Below are 14,475 nucleotides of genomic sequence, written 5' to 3'. Positions count from 1 at the left end.
GCTTCGTATGCATGCATGTTTTCGTAGTAACATTTCAGAGGGAAGCCAATTTAAAATGTAGTCTAAGAATATTCGTTCATTCCCTAAATGTTTACAAAGAAAGAAAAAAGTAAGAAAGAAAAGGTTACGTAAACTAGTTATTAAGTTCCGAAATTAGGAAGTGCATTGAGAAAGTATTTAATTTTTTTCTTAATAATTTTGTATATGAGCATTGCGAGGCGAACATAATGCTTGTAATATCTACTGCGGAGCTCTCTTGAAATAATGAATCAATTTTTTTTTTCCGCGGGAAGCAGAACAAATTCCTTTCACCTCTTTTTGTACAGCGTGAGTAAATCAGCATAGAACTCTACCCCATTTTCTTCTCTCCCGCCTGCCACAAAGAGGTAGAAAAACGGCTTTTTTTAAAGTCACGGTAAGAGTGTAATTGCATTGTACATAAGGCTAGGCTTTAAAAAAACAATTCTGAAATTGCAGGTGGACACCGAAAGAGCCAAGCCAAAGTACGCTAAAAGCAGAGACAAATATTAAGCATCGTGACTTACGTTATAATGCCGAAGCTATCGTGGAGATCAATCGATGCTGCAGGGAAGGCATGTGATTTTCTAATTTTGTTATAGAGCCACCCCTGTTTGTAATACTAAAATATTGTATAAATATTGAGAATTTATTTAAAATATTAGAGACAGTGAAATAAACTTAGAGTTTATGGTATTGAGGCCTTGTTTGTAGTTGTGACTTAAAGTCTGTATATGAATGGTCTATGTATAAATATATTTCTTTGTATCTTGTGGTTGACTAATTGGGCTAATAATAGAGACCACGGCTAACATTCAGGTTATGTCAGCTACCAAAGAATAACTAAAGGATTTACAATTAATAAATGATAATATAATCTACGTTGGCGCAATCGAAGAACGGTTAAACTATAGTAGAAGTAGTGGAACAACGTAAAAGGCGGCGCAACTGGATTGAATTTATTATCTGGATTGTATAGGAATTCACGAAACGGTAAACACAAATTTTCAAGTTACAAGTATGTAATGAATGCCATTCAAGAGGAGCGTAGGAAGATACACTTACCGTTTATGTATAACAACAAATCATAAATGTTACAGGTGTTGGTAAACTGGGCACTACTCACGAATATGCAAAAATAATATGACTTCTGAGAACTCAACAGTCAACGCCATTTAAAGTATGTGCAATGAAGTTATTACATCACATTTCGCATAAATGTCTTACAAATAGTAGCTTTTGAAAATGCATCACTTGAAGTTGCATAGAATAAGATAAGAAGAATATCTAACCAGTTTGAAACTTGATAACATGAAAGTTAGCAGTGTATAATGTACTAAGTAAAGACCTGAAGAAAACACACAACTTAGGAGTGGAATGATACAGTGTTCGTGGTGCGAGTATTTAAGATACTGGTTGCTCTTGCGGACATAACTGGTTCGAACTTCCAGCTCAGTCTGAATGATCTCTCATCCAGTAACATTAGTTGACGATTAAAATATACCGATCAATCTAATGTTATTAAATCTTCAACTTCTGTCAAAAAATGTGAAATAAAAGTTAATAACCATTCTACACTAAATAGGAAGGTAATATACAAAGAGACAATTAAGTCCAGTATTGATGAAATAGAGGAAGAATGAAGTTCAGGATATGCCATGGTTATGCCGGCTAGGCTAAAGGAGACGGTGACGATGAGAAACGAATGAAATTGTAGAACGTGAGGAAACGGAAGAATCTCAAGAAAAAAACACTCAGACGGTGTTTGTCCACCACAAAGTTCACTTGCCGCGAGCTGCAATCGAATCAAGAACCCCATGCGCCAGAGGTGAACGCTCTACCACTGAGCCATCGCGGCCCTGATACGAAATACATGTTAAGAGAAAAAAAGCTGTTGTCAAAAAGTAAAAAGAAGAAAAAATGGAACACAAATGGTAATGATTAGAGACGCTTTTTAAATATTTAGGGATAGGAGGCCTCTTAAGTTATAGGGTTAGTTAGGTAAAAACATTTTTCATAAACTTTTTCAATCTACCTCGTAGATTTCATAGTTTGCAACATTGCTTCATTCTTGAATGACAACCAATCCTTGCTCCTTTTAAAAAGTTTTTAAAAAGGAATTCATAAAATAATTGATACAAACTGAACAAAATAATAATAATAATACCACAAATATAAGTCTACCTCGTAGTTTCCATAGTCTACAATATTTTTTTTCGTTCTTACATGACGACCATTTTTTTCTTGCTTTTCTTTTTTTTTTTAAAAAAAAAGATAATGTAATTCTCACAAACTGAACAAAAAAAATTATAATTGCCATGAACCTAATGCTATTGACAACTAAATAAATGTGAGAATAAATTTTTAGTCTATAGAAAATGAATTAAATACTAATTGATGTTAAAATCTAACTCCTATTGTATTCGATTAATTATTCAGTCACAGTGCAAATACTCCAGTTCAATTACTATGTATGGACTAATTACATTGGAAGAGTTAGTTATTTAAAGTTTTTTTTATCGTGCTTCCAACCAACGAACGTTGTGTCACCAATGTTTGTTTCTCTTCTTCATCGTGTACGCACATATTATGCACATATTGTTAGTATCCATTACATTTAATAGCTAGGGAACACTTTTCTAAAAATAAATAAATAAATTAAATAATAGAATAAAATCATTCGATTCAAAAGCAATGAAAAGAGAATTGCTTTTGTTCAGTTAAAGAGGACAGGAAATTATATTTAATCCTACAACAGTAGTTTAAACATTAAAAAGTACAAAAAAAAAAAAGGTTTTCTCAACTGGTGTGTCGCGCAGCTCCATGTGGCTTATCACGAAATTTTAAAATTTAAAAATAAATTTGTTATCCAGATGGTCTATAAGTCTACACCAGTCATTTCCAACTCGGTAATAAATGACGTAGGAGCAGACTTTTACGATTGAGTGAGCACACTTGCTCAGTGGTAGAGAGCTTACCTTTTAGTGTGTGGGTCCCTGGTTCGATTTTCCGGCCAAGTAAATTTGTGGTGAACAATATCGTGTCCGTTGGTTTTCTCGGGGTACTCCTGTTTCCTCCCACTTTCTCATTCCGCCAATTCTTCCATCATCATTCACTTTTGTTAATGGTCGTCTGCAATTAATCTAAAAAGACATAATCGTGGGATGTTAAACTGAAATACTTCATTTCATTTCAGACTTCTACTATGAGAATGACAGCTATGAGTCTTTTACTATGAGAAGAAAAAGAGTACAAACAGCTTGAGAAGCAGAAAAGGAGAACAAAATAAGGTTGGCAGTATTCGATTAGAAATGAATCCACGAGTAATGTATCTCCAAAACCATCGACTACGCCTTGTTTCATCTGTCACCACTGTCTTGCATCAAGGTTATGTTTACAGCCTTGTCCTTGCTCTCTCTCTCTCTCTGTGGTTTCCTGAGAATCCGAGCAGTAAATTGTGACGTCAGGGAGCATTCAGTTGGAAATGACTTTATACGAATAATTCGTGTATCCATAAACTTGATAAATGTTGTTTATTATGTTCGTATAATCGTTTTATCAGTTTGTAGATGTACTATGAATCATGCAAGAATAAATCAATGTTTGAGATCTAAAGCTTGATAAACTAATATTGCCTTTGAGTTTCGAAAAATTTCTCGTCTTGATCTAGAAACAAGACTAGAATTGCCATGTCCCTCGTCTCTCCTCGAATTTTAAAATGTATTTTCGTCTTGTTTCCTAGACGAGAGGACTCATGGGCATCATACTACCACGAAGTCTCAAGCGGCATAAATCGATCGACCAGCGATTTTTAAGTTGAAGATGTGTATTCAGCAGATAGCGAACATTATCGCTGCTGCTGCTGTCCTATGACCGCTACTTTCCCAATTGTTTTCACGACACTAGATAGGTGCTGGATAGCCAACACTGGTTTCCCTGTCTAAGTTGTGGTCAAATCCGCACTGTTTGATTTCGGTTATTTCAAAAATTGTGTGTGTCTTGACGTTGGGTTGATTCCAAAACCTCCAAAGTTAAATAATTACATACAAATAGAATGGTCCCGGTGACTCACCAAAGAATTAAATTTAATAAAGGTAACTAGGAAAGTTTTGCAATAGGACTTTGTTATTATTATTATTATTATTATTATTATTATTATTATTATTATTATTATTATTATTATTATTATTATTATTATTATTATTATTATTATTTACAATTTTTGAAAATAATTTTCTCCATGCACTGTACCTTCTCCATTCTTCGAAAGCAAGATAAAAGAAAAACCTGTCATGCTACGTCTGAAATATGGGCACACTCGTCGTCTCAAGCGCTTTGGAGGTCATTTTAGCTCGCAAAACGCCTTCCTTTCAGTTTGTTCTTTACCTGGAAGAACAGCGTGGACTTATGGAGCAAGGTCAGAATTGTAGAGAGAGTGTTGGAACATTTTTATTCCAATGCTGGAATAAACTTTAGAGTGGTGCTCTGGAGCGTTATCGTAGTGAAGAAAACATATGTGTATTTTTGAGTTTGCGTTCAGTTTCTTGAGAGTTTGGACAATTTTAGGCAGACATTCTTCGGTATACATTTTCCCTGTGACTATCTTCTGAATTTGCAACACAACTCGCTCTAAAATTCCTGTGATACTACAAAGTACGGCCACCAGTCTCGTTTCCACTGATCTGGATTTTCGAACAACCATGGGGTTTCATCTTCGAACACCCACACATTGCGCTGAGCCTTGGTCGGGACATCATACTAGTACAACCGAGTCTCGTTACCTGTCACAGTACTTTTCACGAAGGGGAAATTTCTCATTTTCAGACATTTTCAGCATTTCACATCATGAAACATGACGTGCTACCTGATCGTCGGCCAAGTTATGCAGCACCCAAAGAATTGAAAGCCTTTTAACTCCAAATGATCTTGCAGAATGCAACAAACTGCTGGTGCGTTAATATCGCTCAAGGTCACCTCCATTTGGTGGTAGATCAAGATCACACACATGTCTGTCTCAAGCGTTTGCTGTGATTTAGCAATGTTTCCTTTAGTCATAGACAAAGATGATCAACCTGAACTTGGAGCATGATCCATGCCAAAATGTCGTCTCTGAAACTCTCGGTACCACCTGAATATTGTTGTACAATGATAATTCTCTTCAATCGCAGGAGCCTTTTCCTCTAAACAGTGACCAACACTTTACACAGTGCAAAATTATACCGTTTTTATTAACGCAGCTGACCAACAAGTGATTTTATGAAAGTGACTAGAGTAGCTACAGTGCAAGTTGGGACCTATCTGAACGCGAGCTAACTTGTAACTAAGTGCCAGTTATAATCTATTCCGTCGTATTGCAAAACTTTCCTAGTCCCCTTCGTAAATAATAATATAACGAAAACAGAATAAAATGGAAAAGTATTTTAAAAGTTATTATTACCATTTGTATTCCCTTGAATTGAACCTCAGTAAAGGGATTTCCGTGACCCACATCCTATCAGCTATAAATGGATCCCAGGTGTCAGTCAATTAAGGTACACACTCTACTAACCTAAAACATCTTATTCATTTTTAAAGATGTGCAATATATTTATACACAGGCGAATAAAACACCAAATTTGACAAAAGTCCTAAGTGTATACAATATTAATAATAACTTGCTTTTCCATTGGTTCAATTTGTAAACTTATTATCATGACCATGTATCTTTATTTTTTTTAAATTTTTTTTAACCGGCCCACCATCGGTGAGCAACTACCCGAAGAGGGTTACGCCCTCTGTAGGGGAAGAGTTGTGAGCTGAACATGAATGGGTTGTAAACATTTGTTGCTGGGAGCTTAGGGGTTTATACATATTTACACTTACCATCGGCTTTATTAAGTATATTACATCATTTGGTCATTATGATCTTTTGATCATAATCATGAGGAAGGGTAGAATTAAAGGAATGAGAATGAAGTGCACTTTCACATCACATCACAGGGGTAAGTGTTAGATAGACAGATGCAGGTTAGCTTCTCGCCTAGGGGCGACACTAGGCATTGATGAGAGACAGTGGGAGCCCTGTTAGATACAATAGGTGTCACTGTGCATGTGATGGCCAAATGTAAGGAAGAATGTCATCGGAGCAATATGGCTGGTAGTAAGCAAAATCTGGGTGGTCTGGAGGAAGAGTAAAGGGATAAAGAGTGAACAGCAGAGCGAGAGGAGTAGGAATAGCCGGTGTAAGCAATGGAAGGGAACTGCGAGCATGTGCTTCAAAAGTATCCTGGAGAAGGGGTTGATTGAGCGCAAGGCGGCGGCAGATATATTTGGTGCGAAGGTCTTCAAGATGGTATAAGATGTGGGGAAAACTGAGTCGCTCATAGAGTTCTCGGGTGGGACTGGGAAGCTTAACTCGATAGGCAATTCGCAAGGCATGGCGTTCAAGAACTTTGAGTTTTTCGTAATACTGAGAGGAAGCAGACAGCCAGGCAGTGAAACCAAATGTGAGGATTGGACGAAGGAAAACTTTATACGTTTTCAGAAGCGTGTCGGCGTTAAGTCCCCAAGTAGTGCCTGTCAGACGCTTCAATAAGTTGAGGCGAATATACGCTTTATTAGTAATGTCCTTTAAGTGAGGCTTCCAGGTGAGGTGATGATCAATGTAATTCCAAGATATTTAACTGTTTTTGTAGGTACTAAGGTTGTGTCGTCAACTGAAAGATGGAGAAGAGTGGGGTTGCGTTGGATACGGGAGCGAGCATGAGGTGGAAGGAAGACTACCTAGTCTAGCCATAAATTCTGTCACACACTTTTTTGTGAATATATGAAATACGGTTTGAGATTTTTGAATCTGCTTTTAATATGTTATAACCACATATATTCTTAACAATTGGCACCTTTCAAACTTCAGAATGTCCACCATTGGCACGCACACAGGCTTTGAGTCTTTTGGGCCAGTCATCTATTGCATTACGGAGAGTATCAATCGGAAAATCCGCCACTGCTGTCACCAAGGAACGCTTCAAACGTTTAAGTGAAGGGTCTTTTGTTGCAGACAATGTCTTCTAACACTGCCCACAGTTTGTAGTCCATAGGGTTTAAATCGGGGCTACCAGAAGGTCACTCAGCACTGGAGATGAAATCTGATACATTGGCCTCCAACCACTGTTGTGCCATCCTTGCCTTATGAGCTGGCGCAGAATCCTGCTGGAAGGTCCAGTGATCATTGTTAAACATGGTGTCACTCAAGTCCTTGACAATAGGCTCCAGAACCGTTTCCAAATATACCCTGGCACTTGTTTTTACACCTTGTTCACAAAAGTGAAGTCTGGTGTGGCCTTCATAGCTCACCCCCGACCAAACCATGACTGAGGAGGGGTGATGACCTCTCTGAACCTTAGGAACTCCCCACGAGCTTCCCGAGAGCATGCTGCATATATCCTATCATTTTGGCGGTTAAAGCTCTTTTCAATGGTAAAGATTTTCTCATCGTCAAAGAGGATTTGTCGATGTCCATTGTTGGCGTACCGCTGTAGGAGCTGTCTTGCTTCAGTTTCCTCTGCTGCTTCAGCTGTGGTGTCAACAAATGCTCCGTGCTCCGCCGATAAGCTCTGACCTTCAGGTCTTCAGAAAGTAACCTGGATATTGATCTTGGGGCCCTGTTGAGCTCCCGTGCCATGATCTTTTGCTTCCGGAGTGGATTTCGCCGCACACGAGCAGCCACTGCTTTAACAGCTGCCACTGTTCTCACACTGCGAGGACGACCATCCCTTCGCCGGCCACGTACACATCCGGTCTCAGTAAACCGCTGGACTGTCCGGTAAACAAATCTTTTGCTGATTTTCAGAAGTTTCAGCAGTTTGAAAATCTCACTTGGTGAATTTCCACCCTTATGCAAGGCAAACACTGCAACTCTATTTTTGTACTCACTCCATTCCATGCTTAAGCGAAGCAGATCCACCCGTTCTTTTTCCCTGTTCGACACACACTGGCCAGGGCTGACTTTGAGCTAAATTGTACCTTGCCACCTGCACAACTGGTTCTATACTATTGGAAATTTCATGACGGCCTTAGGGTGAGGTCCAGAAACTTGACCTATTACCCTTCTCCGCCCATTACATGGTAGTGAAACAGATATTTTTTCCGAAATCCGATGTTGCCAACAAATTCGAACTCCATGACAGCTCTCAGCTAAAATAGGAGGGGGTGAGTAAAAGCTGATCTCCGTTACTTGAGTAAGGAATGGAATGTTTTAAATGTTTTGGCGAAGAAAAAAGTCCTGCGTGCTGCGAGTCCTTCGTGTTGTTTTGTTATTTGACACTTCAACAGAATATCTTTCTTCTTCCGTTAAGAAGGAGCGAACCATATTTCCTGCCAGTTGGTCAATGTTTGTTCATCTCCCTGTTCTCTATATAGAAAGAATGAAATAAACAAAGAAGGCAAGAAACACATTTTGGACTGTGCATTTTTTTAAAAGATAAACATGAATGCATCTATTGAAAAAAAAAAACACGAGGAAGATTTTAATCTATATAAAAGTATCTTCAATTCTAGTCGAATAATAATATCTGAAATGCATGATGAAGAAGTAACTTTCTCATTTACATAATAGATAAGGCAACAAGATATCAAAAATTTACAAACAGTGTATTTCAATTATATTTTACATTTTATTAAATTACATTATTTTTAATTATTTTATTACATAATTACACTATATTTTACATCGATTATTTTTATAGAATTCTTCACTAGAGCATAGGCCGTCTAAATTAATTTTCTTTTACTGAGTTTTCCTCATGACACCGGAAGAACATAGGCATAATATTAAATTTTCTTCTTTCTCTTCGGTATTTGACAGTGTTATGTATAGGCCACGGGGTTTAGATCGAGTTACCCAGGATGACCATGGTTAGTTATTAGCGGAACAACTATTCTCATCTATTATATTATTATTATTGCTGAGAGGTATTTACGTATTTAATAGTGATCTAGGTATAGTTTGAATGAATTTTAACATTATAATGAGAAATGGGGAAATATTTTGGAAAGGATGCTGACAAATAATAAGTAAAAGGTAGTATCTCACAATTCGTTTGAGAGGAAAACGAAAATCGTGGACAATTCTGTCAAGATTTCTCGTTGCATAATTCTGTAAACTTTCCAATTGTAATGTGAAATTTAGCACCAGGAAATATTTATTGTTTTACTATTATAGTTAATGTAATATGCTTTGTTTCGGATTGATTCCCGATCAAACACAGAATTTTCAGTTTTTAATCTACATCTTTAGATAATTGAATTAAGAAAGAGGGAACCTTGGCCTAGAACAACAATAAAGAAAGCAAGTGATAACCACACATGACACAACTTGCCTTCGTTGTAACATTAAATTATTATTTTTATTACCGCTAATCATAAAATTATTTATTAACTGGCTGAAGAACCGGCGTTCACGGGAAGAGTAGATTTATGGAGAATATTTGAAATGTTAATCATATTTGAACCCTGTTTTCGCATTTAGGTATTTAAATGGAAATTAAATTATAAAAGGTTAGGCCACCCAAGTGCTATTTTCAAAAATTGATTTTAAACTGTTTAACAGCTTTTGACATATTCTATATTTGAACCCTTTCCCCCTAGGATACGCCTTTAATGAAAGTGACATGAAAGAAATCCGACTCCAGTCAACTGTTACCTACTTTGCAAAATCCATTTGAAACAATCTATCCGTTTTTCTCATGATGATGACAAATAACATCATTTTAAGTGTGGAGGACACATACCTCTTAGGAAACTCATTATAATGAAAGAGACCTGGAAAGCCCAGTTTGAGCCAAGTGCTAATGTTCCAAAATTCTTTCCAAACGGCTCACCAGTTTTCTCGTGATGATGAGAAGATAGTCTCGATTGTCTTCTTTACAAAATTTTCTTTTTACTTTCGAGTGACGATAGGAAATAAGAAAGTATAGCAATCATGAAAAAAAATTAGATTTAAACGGATTTGTACGTTAGATGATTCCTACATGTCTCAAAACGGAGTTCTGTTCGTCCCAGTGAAAATATGTTCGGTTGCCTAGAGGGCATGTCTACGGTTCAGCGTATCGAGACATAATTTTAAACTTAAGGTTTTTTACAAGATTCTCTAGCGTCATTTTCCAATTTTCTTAACACCTCTAAAACTACGAGTAGTTTACTGAAAGATGAAAATCAAAATTTGTCTCAAACTACTCAAACTCAAAAACTACTCTAACGAATTTCTTTTCGTGTTTCATAAATCATTTGGTAGAGCGTTCACCTCCGGTGCTCAGGATCCCTGGTTCGATCCCAGCTCGCGCCGTGTGGACTTTGTGGTGGACAAACACCGTGCTCGTGGGTTTTCCCGGGGTTCTCCCGTTTCCTCCCACTTTCTTCATTCCACCATTTCATGCATTTCTCATCTTCACCGTCTCCTTTAGCCTAACCGGCTTATGCGTGGGACGTAAAACTTAAAACATCAGTAGCGTAGACAGGATGTGTGTTTGGGGGGGACAAGTGCTGTTATAGGTACATATAGAGGAATTACAAACAAAAATATATAAACATAAAATATATAAAAAATTACAGACATCAAAGTACCAAAGTACATTGTCGGACCTCTTTGGGGGGGCTGCCCCCCCTTCCCTACGCCACTGGGCAACATGAGATCAGAAATTTATGAATAATGTATTTTAATTATATTTTGCATTTATTACATTATATTCAATTACTTTATTACATAATTACATTATACGCGTATTACATCGATTATTTTTATAAAATTCTACACCAAAGCATAGGTCGTCCTAATTAATTTTCTTGCATTATATGCGATGTGGCCGTGTACTTAAAAATCTTTTATTTATTTATTTTTTTATTTTTTTATTTTTTTATTTTATTTTATTTTTTTTTGTTTTTAACTAGCATTAACACAAAATAGAGCATGTACCTTTCGTTTGCGAGGGGGAGAAAAGAGCAAAATGGAATCCCAAATCCACGGCAAGGGGGAAAAAGAAAGAGAGGAAAGTGACCTCTTAAACCCACATGTGTAAGTCATAAATCAGAGTATAACAGAGACCCAAAACTATGGCAACGTTGGTGGATACACATTTACTTACAATGTCACTAGTAAGGGGATACGAGTGTTCGGACATTGCCGAAACCACCCACGGAGAGCTTTCTTGTTCTTGCGACGAGATTACAATCAAAGCCAAAAGTTTGTGACAATATTTATGGCTAGACTAGGTATGGTTTGAGTTTTAGACGCATTAATTTTCAAGCGCCAGCGATGACACCACGTGACGAATGTATTGATGGCTTGTTGCATATAGATATTGAGCTGATGAACAGTTTTATATGTGGCCAGTAGGGCAGTATCGTCGGCGTACTGGAACAAGTGGACATTTGTTGGAAGAGGGGGAAAATCAGCGACAAACAGAATATAAAGAAGGGGAGAGAGTGCAGAGCCCTGAGGAACACCAGAGTGGATGAATATAGGAAAAGACAAGGTGGAGTTAATGCAAACGTAGGCCAGGCGACAGATAATAAAGTTAAAGATGAATCGGATGTAAGATATGGGAAGTTTAAGCTTATTGAGTTTGTAGATCAGTGCAGGATGCCATACCTTATCGAATGCCTTTTCGAGATCAAAGGGAACTAAACAGGAAGGGCGTGAAGTATTGTAGTGATTGGTAATGTAATTACTGAGCCTGAGAAGTTGATCGTTGATACTATAATATGGACGAAAGCCAGCTTGTTGAAAGGGGAGTATGTTTCTAGACGACAGAAAGATATGCAAGCGTTTAACTATGATGCGTTCGAGTATTTTACTAAATGTAGATGTGAGTTGGATTGGACGGTATGACTTGGTGTCGGCGGGAGGTTTCTGTGGTTTCAAAAACATGAGCGTCTTGGAGGTTTTCCATTGAGCGGGAAAGTAACCAGTACGTAGGATGAACGTATAGATGGCCGACAAAAGGTATAGAAGGGAGAACGGACTCTCTTTGATCTGGCGATATGTAATGCTGTCCAGTCCAGGAGCAGTGTTGCGTTTGTTTGCGAGAACGGAGGTGATGTCTGGAACTGTGATTGGTGCTGTTAAAGGAGTGTCAGGAAGTGTGTGATCTATATGGGGTTGAAGATTAGGTGAGCTTAGGTTCAGACGATCAGCTGGATGTGGGCGATGTGGGTTGATTTTGGTCTATGAGAGGATAGGTGATACGTGTGTTCTGCCCAGTAAGAGTCTTAAAGCGCTTCCAGTACTGACTGGGATGTGCTGTAGTGCCTAATTGATTACAAGTTTTGATCCAAGAGCGTAACTTGTATGCCTTAAGGTAATTGCGAACTGTGCGAAGAAGTTGACGATGATGGTGAAGGGACTCGACATTGCCAGTATTTAAGTAATCTCTGTATAACTGACGGGAGCGTTTAATGAGAGGAATATATTGTGGAGGAAGGGGAGGGCGAGAGAAAGAACATTTAGATGAAGGGATATGTTGGGTTGTGGCAGAGGTGATAGCATTTGTGATAGTATCTACACAAGAATAAAGTTCAAGCTCTGAAGTAGGAGGCAAAACAGTATTTACGGTTTCCTGTATACATAGTATGTATTTTGCCCAGTCGGCTCGATCAAAACGCAGCCTAGTACAAGTAGAGGGGTTGGATCGATCAACGGTAGCTGGTCTGGAATGAAGTTGTAGCTTGATAGGAGCGTGGTCACTGCCTATGAGATCTAGAACATCGATCGTAAACTGAGATGCAAGATTAGAGGAGAGTATGACAACGTCTGGGGTAGTTCGACTATCTGGGCGAGTAGGTTTCAGTAGAGGAAGTATTATGCCAGTCGTATGACAAGTAATGAAGTTATGAAAGCGGTTTCGTTGTGCTTCGGAACGGCTATGAAGATTAATATCTGCCATTATAAGATAAGTACGAAAGGTGTTAGATATATATTGAAAGAATGGTAATGGAATGTTATGGCCGGGCCGCACGTATATTGTAGCTAAGGTTATGTAGAAGTTCTTATAGTAAACAGTTGTGAGAAGGTGTTCAGGAAGGTTGAGGACAGGGGAAAAATGCTGACGATACGGAATGGTAGGCGAAAAGCCAATAGCAACACCACCACTGGCACGGCGTAAGACACGTGGATTGTCATGGCGGATAAGCTGGTACCCAGGAAGACGACAATGGAGTTTGGAAGTAAGGCAGGTTTCATTCAGAATGAATGTATCAACATGTTCTTCTTGGAGTAATGCGTGAAACAGTAATTTATGCTGTTGCAAAAAACGAATATTTAGAAATAAAAATGTAAGCCGCATAATGAAAAAGAACATGTATTGGATAATGAAAGAATTAAACTGCTGTTTCCTGAGTGCGGGAGTAGAAGTAAACATACGGTCCAGTGTATGTGGCATGGAGATTGGCATGAAAAACATATTTGGCAGCTAACTGTATATGATGTAAGATATGAGGTCGCAAAAACGGATGGATGTTCTGTAGTGATAAGGTGATGAAAGAAAGCAATTGGGAAATGGTGACAGGTGCGTCCAATGAAGGTGGTGGTGCTGGTTGTGCTTGTTCCGGGAGACGTAATGGGACAACATTCTCTGGTTTGGACTGATCTGGTGATGGTTTAGACTGACATTTATAGCTATAGGTTGGATGTTTTTCTGGGCAGAGAGAGCACTGAGGGGGTTGCTGCATATTGGAGCATGTACGGGTCAGATGCGGTCCTGCACAGTAGCCGCACTTTGGTTGATTATGGCACTGATTGGTAGGATGTTGGCCATAAGTTTGGCAACGCTCACATCTAATAGGCAAAGGTTTAGATGTGTGAGACGGCTCTACACGGTGTCGTTTCTTGTAAATATAGGCTCCTAGATCCAAAAGATCGTTAATGGTCTGCTGAGAATTGGTGAGAACCCGCACCATGTATGTCGGGCCTTGGTTATTGCGAATTCTCAGGCACTTAAGAATATTATGACCTTCTTGGGTGAGTTCCTCTTGAACTTCTGTGTCAGTATACGTAGGATCTACTCCACGAATGACCACGGAGAGAGTAGGTGATCTACGAGGTGGGGGTGGTTGCTTTAGACGTGAAGTAGAGAGCGTCTTGAGAGTTGCCTTTGTGCCGAAGATTTCGTAGCTATAGGAATTCAAAAGTTTGCGAGAGAATTCTGAATCAGTAGTCTTAATAATAATTCCATTTCGAGTACGAACTAATTGAGTAATAGCAGAACGTGGCATGTATTTGGTGATTTGCAGAAACAGACGTTTGAGATCCTCATACTTAGGATCGTAGTGTTCTAAAAGAAATGAGTAAATTGGAGGCTTGAGTGTCTCTTGCAAAGTTGGAAACTGGTTCGTGTCAGTCATGTCAACAGACATGGATGAAGTATCTGCTGGAATATTGTCATGAAGCGTGTGTGGTCTCTTGGCTGGTGGTTGTGGAGTACTATT

General features: G+C 38.4%; 1 protein-coding gene across 1 annotated transcript in view; it reads left to right on the top strand.

Annotated features, from left to right (window-relative positions):
* The window catches only part of NK7.1 (homeobox protein NK7.1), a 559,307-nt gene that overhangs the window by 148,414 nt on the left and 396,418 nt on the right, over positions 1-14,475 (top strand). The gene's annotated exons all lie outside the window — the stretch shown is intronic.

This window comes from Thermobia domestica, chromosome 1 (genome assembly GCF_964235325.1).
Source record: "Thermobia domestica chromosome 1, izTheDome1.hap1.1, whole genome shotgun sequence".
In the NCBI taxonomy this organism is placed as follows: Eukaryota; Metazoa; Arthropoda; class Insecta; order Zygentoma; family Lepismatidae; genus Thermobia; species Thermobia domestica.
Note: the sequence above shows the minus strand (reverse complement) of the source record. Positions and strands in the feature narration are given on the sequence as shown.